This window comes from Nicotiana tomentosiformis, chromosome 2, assembly GCF_000390325.3.
Source record: "Nicotiana tomentosiformis chromosome 2, ASM39032v3, whole genome shotgun sequence".
In the NCBI taxonomy this organism is placed as follows: Eukaryota; Viridiplantae; Streptophyta; class Magnoliopsida; order Solanales; family Solanaceae; genus Nicotiana; species Nicotiana tomentosiformis.
The window spans coordinates 167612360-167623482 of NC_090813.1; the positions used below are offsets into that span (position 1 = coordinate 167612360).

The following is an 11123-nucleotide window of genomic DNA, read 5'->3' on the forward strand; positions in this document are numbered from 1 at the left end:
CCTTGTCCAACTGGACAGAGCTGAAATCTAACACATGGGACGGATCGCCGTGACACTTTCGAAGCATGGACACATGGAATACCGGACGAACAAATGCTAAACTAGGTGGCAACGCAAGCCTGTAAGCCATCTCTCCCACTCTCTCCATAATCTCAAAAGGTATGATATACCTAGGGCTCAACTTGCCCTTCTTTCCGAACCTCATTACACCCTTCATAGGTGATACCCGAAGCAACACTCTCTCCCTGACCATGAATGCAATATCACGAACTCTACGGTCGGCATAACTCTTCTGTCTGAACTGAGCTGTGCGAAGTCAATCCTGAATAATCTTAACCTTATCCAAGGCATCTTGTACTAAGTCCGTGCCCAACAACCGAGCCTCCCCCGGCTCGAACCACCCAACTGGCGACCGGCACCGCCTACCATATAATGCCTCATAGGGAGCCATCTGAATACTCGACTGGTAGCTGTTGTTGTAGGCGAACTCTGCAAGGGGCAAGAACTAATCCCAGGATCCTCCGAAGTCTATAACACATGCGCGGAGCATATCCTCCAACATCTGAATAGTGCGCTCGGACTGCCCATCCGTCTGAGGATGAAATGTTGTGCTTAACTCAACCCGCGTACCCAACTCACGATGTACTGCCCTCCAGAAGTGCGAGGTAAACTGCGTACCTCGATCAGAAATGATAGACACGGGCACACCGTGAAGACGGACGATCTCACGAATGTAAATCTCTACCAACTGCTCCGAAGAATAGGTAACTACCACACGAATGAAGTGCGCTAACTTGGTCAGCCTGTCCACAATGACCCAAACTGCATCGAACTTCCTCTGAGTCTGTTGGAGTCCAACAACAAAATCCATAGTGATACGCTCCCACTTCCACTCAGGAATCTCTAACCTCTGAAGTAAACCACCATGTCTCTGATGCTCACACTTTACCTGCTAGCAATGTAGGCACCGGGCTACATATGCAACTATGTCTTTCTTCATCCTCCCCCACCAATAATGTTGCTGTAAGTCCTGATACATCTTGGCGGCGCCCGGATGATTAGAATACCGGGAACTGTGGGCCTCCTCAACAATCAACTCACGAAGTCCATCCACATTAGGCACACAAATACGACCCTGCATCCTCAAAACTCCGGCATCTCCAACAGTAACCTGCTTGGCACCACCGTGCCACACTGTGTCTCTAAGGATAAGTAAATAAGGGTCGTCATCCTGCCGATCTCTGATGCGCTCAAACAAAGAAGACTGAGCAATTGTACAAGCTAGAATATGGCTGGGCTCAGAAACATCCAACCTCACGAACTGATTGGCCAGGGCATGAACATCCAATGCAAGCGGTCTCTCACTAACTGGAATATAAGCAAGGCTACCCATACTAGCTGACTTTCTACTCAAAGAATCAGCCACCACATTAGCCTTTTCGGGATGATACAATATGGTGATATCATAATCTTTCAATAGCTCTAACCACCTTCTCTGCCTCAAATTGAGTTCCTTCTACTTGAACAAATACTGCAAGCTCCGATGATCCGTGAATACCTCACATGGCACACCGTAAAGATAATGCCTCCAAATCTTCAGCGCGTGAACAATGGCTGCCAGCTCTAGATCATGAACAGGGTAATTCTTCTCGTGAACCTTCAGCTGCCGCGAAGCATATGCAATAACCTTGCCACCCTGCATCAATACCGCACCCAGACTATTACGGGATGCGTCACAATATATTGTATAAGATCCTGAACCTGTGGGTAACACCAATATCGGTGCCGTAGTCAAAGCTGTCTTGAGCTTCTGGAAGCTCGCCTCACACTCGTCTGACCACCTGAACAGGGCACCCTTCTGGGTCAACCTGGTCAACGGGGCTGCTATGGATGAAAACCCATCCACAACCTGACGGTAATAACCTACCAATCCCAAGAAACTACGGATCTCTGTAGCTGATCTAGGTCTAGGCTAGTTCTGAACTGCCTCAATCTTCTTAGGATCCACCAGAATACCCTCTGCTGATACAACGTGACCCAAGAAAGCAACTGAACTCAACCAAAACTCGTATTTTGAGAATTTAGCACATAACTGGCTGTCTCTTAGAGTCTGAAGAATGATCCGAAGGTGTTGCTCGTGCTCCTCTCGGCTGTGGGAGTAGACCAAGATATCATCAATAAACACAATCACAAAGGAATCCAAGTAGGGCTTGAACACCCGGTTCATCAAATCCATGAATGTTGTTGGGGCATTGGTCAGCCCAAATGACATCACTAGAAACTCAAAATGCACATACCGAGTCCGAAAAGCTGTCTTAGGGACATCAAATGCCCTAATCCTCAACTGATGGTAGCCAGATCTCAAATCAATCTTCGAAAACACCTTGGCACCCTCAAGCTAATCAAATAAATCATCAATCCTCGGCAATGGATACTTGTTCTTGATGGTGACTTTGTTCAACTACCGATAGTCTATACACATCCTCATCGATCCATCTTTCTTCTTCACAAATAACACAGGTGTACCCCAGGGTGAGACACTAGGCCTAATGAAGCCCTTATCAAGCAAATCTTGCAACTGTTCCTTCAATTCTTTCAACTCTAGCGGGGCCATGTAGTATGGAGAAATATAAATGGGCTGAGTGCCCGAAGCCAAATCAATGCGAAAATCAATGTCCCTGTCGGGTGGCATCCCCGGCAGGTCTGCAGGAAACACCTCTGAAAACTCACGAACAACTGGCATTGAATCCATGGAAGGAACCCCCGCACTAAAATCGCGGACATAAGCCAAATAAGCTAGACACCCCTTCTCGACTATATGTCGAGCCTTCACATAAGAGATAACCTTGCTGGTAGAATGGCCAAGAGTCCCTTTCCACTCTAATCAAGGCAACCCTTGCAAGGCTAAGGTCACTGTCTTGGCGTGACAATCTAATATAGCATGATAAGGTGACAGCCAATCCATACCCAGTATAATATCAAAATCAACCATATCGAGAAGTAGAAGGTCTACACGAGTCTCAAGACTCCCAATAGTGACCACACACGAACGATAAATACGATCTACAGCAATAGCATCTCCCACTGGTGTGGACACATACACAGGAGCACTCAAAGAATCACGGGGCACAACCAAATAGGAAGCAAAATAGGATGACACATAGGAGTAAGTAGACCCCGGATCAAATAGAACTGAAGAATCTCTACTGCAAACTGAAACACTACCTGTGATAACAGCGTCAGATGACTCAGCCTCAGGCCTGGTTGGGAAAGCATAACTGTAAGGACCCGTAAAAAAATTTTAACCAAAAACTCGGGGTTTCGTGGTGCCAAGATAGATTCTTGCGTTACTATAGTAGAAAGCTCGCAGCGGTTCGGACTTTTTGGATTGAACAATACCCTACGGACTTAGAGGAAAATGTTTCGCAGAAGAACGCGTTTCTGCGACCCATTATGCGGTCGCATAATCACTTTGCGGACCGTATAATGGCCGCAAAGTGAAGCAGTAAGTTTGGCCAACTTAAGGTCAGTTTTGCGATCGATTATGCGACCGCATATCGGTCGCATAATTCCTCTTGGGTTTCTGTGGAGGGAGTTCTGCGGTGCATTATGCGACCGCAGAACAAGTATGCAGATCGCATAATGGTCGCATACTTGAGCCGAAAGTTTAGGCCCCTGAGGGCCATTTCTGCGGTCACTTTGCGGATCGCATAACCATTATGCAATCGCATATGCGATCGCAGACCTGTGTCGGGGCACCATTTTTCTTAATTTAAAACCGGACCCCCATTATGTTAAAACACCCATTTAGTCTATTTTAAAGCTCATTTCTGATATTTCTAGTGTGAGAGAGAGAGAGGGGGTTCTAGATGGAGGGCCTAATTCCCATTAATTAATCTTCAACCATCACTCAAAGCTTGGAAATATTCAAGTAGAACACCAAATTCTTCATCCAAAAAGGTAAGACTGCATCACCCCAACTCTTAATTTCAAACATAGCTATAATGGGGTATTAATAAGATGGTCCATGGGTATGAGGGTTGTTTATCTTGCATGCATGTGATAAAGAGTGTGGGAAAAATAAAAAGTGAACTAGAACCATGAACGTTTTCCTAATTTTGGGTTCAATTTATATATTGCAAAAATAGATTGAGGTTGCTAAGGGTTCCGGATAATTGTAGAGTCTAAAGAAGCGCAATTGAGATATGTATGGCTAACTCTTTTCTTCTTAGAATCGAACTCCTGGTGTCCGAATAATTGGTATAATTTCCAACTTGATCATACTAGAATTGTTTTGCCTTAGTGTGTTGGATTGAAAGATTCATGTTCCCTAATTGTTTTAGATGGTTACCATGTCATCATGCTATTTGATAACGAAATCATGATTTTTCAAGCTCCTTCCCTTATGTGTGAAATGTTTTATGTAATGGTACTTATCAACATGAATGATGATGTTATTTGAACGAATACAAAGGGAAAGACTTGAATTGTAAAATGTTCCCAAGTGCCAAAAACTACTTAATAAATGAGACTGTTTGTGCCATGTAATGAAAGATGGGAAAGAAATGTGAATTGGGTGAACAATTGAAAGAGGTTATGTCTCAAGTGAGATGGCTTAGCCGATCGGGCCGAGATCGGACGCCATGTTATACACATGGTAGCATTTGTGTTGGAATTATTGATTTACATTATGGATATGGATATGTCTCACTTGAGATGGCTTAGCCGGTCGGGCCGAGACCGGACTCCGTGTAAAAACACGGTGGCATTGTGAGTTGTGGCTTTGGCACTAAAGATTATTAATCTAAAAAGATGGAAAGATTGAATTGGAAACTATGTGATCCTTACTTGGTGTTTCTTTGTATTTCTATGAAGTACTTATTGATTATTATGACTGCCTTCTCTTTGTTTCACCGTTCATTATACTAAAATTGGTGTTTGCCTTATATACTAGTACTATTCGACGGTACTAACGTCCTTATTTTGCCGGGGGCGTTACATCTTTGAATGGATGTAGATGGTTGCATCGTAGAGCGGGAGTAGTGGGAGTCTGGGCTCCTCCTCCAGCCTAAGAGACGGCTGGTGCCATGGGAAATGCGCCAGTCTGGGTCACACTCTCCATAAGGCCCACCAAACGGACCAAAGCGTCCTGAAGTACTGGGGTGGCAATGAACCCCTCCGGAACCTGAGCTGGTCCGGTAGGAATAGTCTAGGCTGGAATCTCCTCATCAAGATCTATCTGAGGCTCCACTGCTGGGGCTGCTGCTCGAGCTCTGGGCTGAGCCCTGCCCCTGACTCGGCCTCTGCCCCTCGTAGGAGCTGCCACTAGAGGCTCTGGATGCTGCTCAGTTGAGGAAGCGGTATGTGTTCTCGCCATCTGCGAGAGAATAAGAGTAAAAGAGTTCAATCAGTATTGAGAAAACAACATCACACGACAGAGGAGAATAGAAGTGAAATTTGTTCCTAAACTTCATAGCCTTTGGAAAATAAGCTCAGACGTCTCCGTACCGATTTTCCAGACACTACTAAGCTTGCTCGTGAATCGTGAGACCTAAGTAACCTAGTGCTCTGATACCAACTTGTCACGACCCGAAATTCCCACCGTCGGAACCGTGATGGCACCTAACATTTCACTTGATAGTCAAACCAACGTTAGAAAATCATTAAACTAATTCTTATCACATTCAGTAAATAACAGCAACTTAGCTAAAGTGAAATATAATGAGTGCGAAATAATATAAAGACTGCATTAAATATTACTACTCGGATCTGGAGTCATAATTCACGAGCATTCTAGAATTCATTACAAGTAATAGTTTGAAAGAAATACAACTGTTTGGATGAAAGAAACAGTAAAACTGAAAAGATAGACGGGGACTTCAAGGTCTGTGAACGCCGACAGATCTACCTTGAGTCTCCGAATAGCGGGTCCAGCGGCTAAAATCTCGATCAACCCGAGTCGGTACCAAAATCTACACAGAAAGTGCAGAGTGCAGTATCAGTACAACCGACTTCATGTACTGGTAAGTGTCGAGCCTAACCTCGATGAAGTAGTGACGAGGCTAAGGCAAGGCACCTACAAATCAACCTGTACAATTTAATAGTGTATATACAAATAACAATAATGAAGAACTAGACAAGAATTATCGGAAGGGAATACATGCTGGGGGAAAATACGAAGTAAAGAGTTACAGCAGAATGAGAACTGAAACAACCAATATAATATGAATCAACAGGAGCACGAATACAGTAAAGGAAAAATGCACGGCATCACCCTTCGTGCTTTTACTCTCAATCTCACCATAAAATCAATAAAAACGGCACGGCATCACCCTTCGTGCATTAACTCTCATATCATGGCACGGCATCACCTTTCGTGCATTAACACTCACAATATGGCACTTCGTGCTTTTACACTCACAATATGGCAGGGCATCACCCTTCGTGCATTAACACTCACAATATGGCACGGCATCACCCTTCGTGCATTAACACTCTTCATTACCATAATGCAATGAATAAATAACAACAGGGAGATAGAATAACAAGTACAAACCTTACTTCAACATTTGGTTCCACAATATCAATCTCAACTTTAAAATAAATACTCGATTATCACAAGAAAATCCGTAAAAATGATAAGAACGATCAATTTAACAACACTAGTATAAACACATAGCAATTAGGCATATAAAAGAGACAATGTAAGAAAAACGGGAGAAAACAGGGAAAAACAGGTAAATCGGCGATGCATAAGTACTCGTCACCTCACATATACGCCCATCACATGAATTTCACATAGCAAATAATTTGAGGTTCCTAATTCCCTCAAGTTAAGGTTAGACACAGCACTTACCTCGCTCTGAATGCCACTTAATTCTCAACCACAACTTTTTCTCTAGAATTCACCTCCAAACCACTCGTATTTATTCAAAAATGACTCAATAATATCAAATATTGCTAAAGAAATCAATTATATTGCATAAATTAAATTTCTCAAATTTTCCTCCAAAAAGTCGAAAAATCAACCCCGGACCCGCTTGGTCAAAGCCCGAGGTTCAGACCAAAATCTATTTACCCATTCACCCCCGAGCCCGAATATATAATTGGTTTTGGAATATGACCTCAAATTGAGGTCTAAATCCCTAAATTTTCGAAATTCCTAGTTTCTATCCTAACCCCTAATTCGGGTCAATTGATTTTTTAGCTCTTTACAAACTTTTTTTAGTTTTATGACCCTACCTCTTTTTTTACACATGGGAGATTTAGTTTTACACGTAAGAGATGTGTCTTTTATACATAAGAGATTTAAAAATGTCATTTTCTTAAATTCAAAATTGTAAAGGGGCATGATGTACAAATAGAACCTCCTAATTCTACCATGAAAACTCTAAATTTTAGATTAAAAATTTATAAAATATAATGGATAATTGAAAGAAAATGGTTTAGAATCATTTACCAACACTTTGGGGAAGAAAATAACTCTTGAAAATCGCCTCTAGTCCGTTTGATTTTTGAGAAAATGGAATAAATGGCCAATTCCCGTTTTTGGAATCTATTAAGTGCTGGGTGACAGTGTTCATCGCGTTCGCGATGAGTATAGGCTACCAAGCCTTCGCGTTCACGAGACCTTGTTCGAGTTCGCGTAGGCTACCCCCCCCCCCCCGGCTTACGCGTTCGCGAGACATTGCTCGCGTTCTCGGTGAAGGAACGACCAACCCTCCCCCAGGTATGCCTAACACTACGCATTCGCAAGCAGCTGATCGCGTTCGCGAAGAAGAAAATTCCAGCTGACCAGTTTACTCTTCGCGTTCGCGAAAGGACCTTCGCGAAGAAGGACATGCCAGAACACCAGAATCTGCAGAAAACCAGATTTTCCAAAGTCCAAAACATCTCGTGGCCTATCCGAAACTCACCCGAGACCTCGGGGCTCCAAACCAAACATGCACACAAGTCTAAAATCATCATACATACTTGCTCGCGTGATCAAATCGCCAAAATAACACTTAGAACTACGAATTTAGCACCAAATCAAATGAAATTCTCAAGAACACTTTAAAATTCCCATCTTCTCAACTGGACGTCTCAATCACGTCAAATCAACTTTGTTTCTCACCAAATTTCACAAACAAGTCTTAAATATCATAATGAACTTGTACCGGGCTCCGAAACTAAAATACAGACCCGGTACTAACAATGTCCAACATCAATCAATTCTTAAAAACAATTATTTTCAGATTTTTAATTTCATCAAAAATTCATAACTCGAGCTAGGGACCTCCGAATTCGATTTCGGGCATACACCCAGGTACCATAATTCGATATGGACCCACCGGGACCATCAAAACATGGATCCCGACCCGTTTACCAAAAATGTTGACCGAAGTCAACTAAAATCAACTATTAAAGCATAAATTCTTATTTTTATCAATTTTTAACATAAAAGCTTTCCGGAAATATGCTCAGACTGCGCACGCAAATCGATGAGAGTAAAAATGAGATTTTTAAGGCTTAAGAACGCAAAATCGAGTTCTAAAACATAAGATGACATTTTGGGTCATCACACATAAGTGGAGAATAGGCGTATGAACGAGTAGCACATGATTTTTCCTTTTCCCAACAACCCCCATTCACTATTATATAGAGCTTAAAAACTACAAGAATAAAATATAACATGAGCCTAAAGATGCCTAAATGAAATCCATGTCTCTCTGGAAGACTCCTCTTAGGACCTTCCCAACTTTCCAGATCCAAAACTCAGCCCAAACTAGAGTTTGAAACCCTGTCAAGTCAACTCACACAAATATGAATATACATGTTAAAGGGAAAGAAATAAGCGACCAGGCCAGCATTCAATTCTTGAATAAACTTATAACTTCTCACATACTTGATTTGATTATTGTTATTTCCTAAAAGCATGATATAAGAGCACATTAGAGCATGATATCTAATATTCAATTCAGGCCATTTGCCTATCAGTCATACAAGAGCACATTAAAGACATACATCTAGATAGATTTTGCCACAAACAGATTGTCGACCTCATTTACCATTGAATCCTCAATGTAGGATCTCTAGTATTTAACTAATTATTATACAATCTCAGACCATCTAGATATTCAAAACAAGCAAAAAAAATAAATAAGTATGGCATATATCAAGTTGGGGAGACAACTTTAAAAGTAGCAAGGTTAGTCCCAGAACATGATGTATAGATGACCAAGCCATAAGGTTTTGCTTAATTTTTTTAAACCAAGCATAGAAGGAAGGCACATATGGAGATTCAAGTGACGTACCTGAGATTTTACTTGGTATGCATTTCAAAAGAATGCCGTACAGCATTCAGCATAACCAAGCGCGAACAAATCGCAGAAGAAAGTAAAAGAGAGACAAAAACTAAAGAAGACAACTAGTCTATTCTAACAAACAACTAGCACGTCAAGGGATAGTAATGCATTGCTTAAGAAACTAACCATTTGGAGAACGGAATAATATAATAAGAAGATTAGGAATCCAGTAACTTCAATAGCGACAAATAAGCCAATTACTCTTCGGAATATGCCACAACCCGTGCGAAAATTAGAACAACAATAATGAGAAACCAATACTCGAACTCGATAGGCCCTGATTGTATCGAGCAAATATAAAGACTAAAGCTTTGTCTCGAACGAAGATAAAGACTAAAGCTCTGCCTTGATTTGTACCTCGGAAGAACAGAGGAGAATAGAATAGTTATATAGTGAAAATCGTGATTCAAGGTCCCCCTTCATAAACTAAAACCCACAGGTATATACATGTAATATAAGCACTTGTTTTTTAAAAAAAAAAAAGGAATCAGAAGAATGATACGCTTCGAAAATTAAGGTTGCAAATTAGTAAAAGATTGATTAAGACAGAATCAATTAGCAAAAAATCTGCAGTTAATTAATCTTTCGGGAAAGAACTAATTCGGAAAAAGAAATACCAAAAGATACGCATAAAATTAACCCATTACCTTATTAGCTAAAAGAATATACCAGGAAAGAAAAGCCAGTCTACGCCATCATGAACTTAGACAGATTCTTCAAAGAGATTCGGCCTCAAACCTCTACAATTTCTTTTCGAATACATTCTTGCCATGGAAACAGGAGGAGAAAGAGATTTTGATTTTATAAATTAAGGAGAGATTGTAGTCCGCAATTTGGGGCAGTTGACTAGGAAATTGGGGTAGAATAATTAAGGAATGAAAACATAAAATGAAAAAAAAAAAAAAAAAGAGAAAAGAATGAGATGTTGCTGTCGTAGACGCATTGACGCCGACGGAAGGTTGTTGAAAGGGTTTTGGAAATGTTTGATTTAATTTGGCTTTCTTGGTGGGTTTTGAAAATGGACTAAGACTTTAGGGGCTTATTTTAAAAATAGATATAATTAAAAATAAAAATAGTTTTATGAAATGTTAAATACATATGTGAAATGCTATTTTGTAAAATTAGAACTTAAAATAGTAAATTAAGATTATCAAAATAGAAAAAATATTATTTTGACAAAGAAAATATGATAGATATAACTAATTGTGGAGAATATATGCTATTATTGTAAACGATATGCAAATGATATAAGAATGCAAATATTATATAAAATAAAGTAAAATTTTATAAATATACATGTAGGTACAAATAATAAATTTGGATGATTAAGTCACCCCAAAATAGTTTGAAGGAATAATTAATAAATATTTGAATAATTTAAATACAAGAAAATTAATTTTAAAGCTCTAAAAATTATGAAAAAAATATAAAATACTTGTATAAATTTTGTAAATTAAATAATGATGCAAAATGTCATTTTGAAAGTATATATACTTATTTGAAAAATATGAGGGTAAAATTGGATATCAACAAATATAAATTGTTAAAAGATGAAAATAAATTTGGAAATCCCCTATTAATGAGAGAATTATTTACCTGCCTCATGTTATTGTGTTTACCGTTGCCTCATAAAATCCATAATTTATCATATCATTGGTATATTAATTATAGCCCATAGTAAGTGTCTGAGTCGACCCCTCCTCACTACTTCTTCGAGGTTAGGCGGGATACTTATTGGGTACGCATTGATTTACGTACTCATGCTACACTTGTTGC

The 11123-nt window shown here is 40.2% G+C and overlaps 1 long non-coding RNA gene across 1 annotated transcript; it reads right to left on the reverse strand.

Moving 5' to 3' along the window:
- Positions 1-4838: 4838 nt before the first annotated feature.
- LOC104086220 (uncharacterized) lies at positions 4839-10314 on the reverse strand. The gene is made up of 3 exons (XR_011414383.1): positions 9995-10314; positions 5509-5972; positions 4839-5377 (listed from the first exon to the last, which is right to left on the reverse strand). It is a non-coding gene; the product is annotated as an uncharacterized lncRNA (long non-coding RNA).
- Positions 10315-11123: the final 809 nt, after the last annotated feature.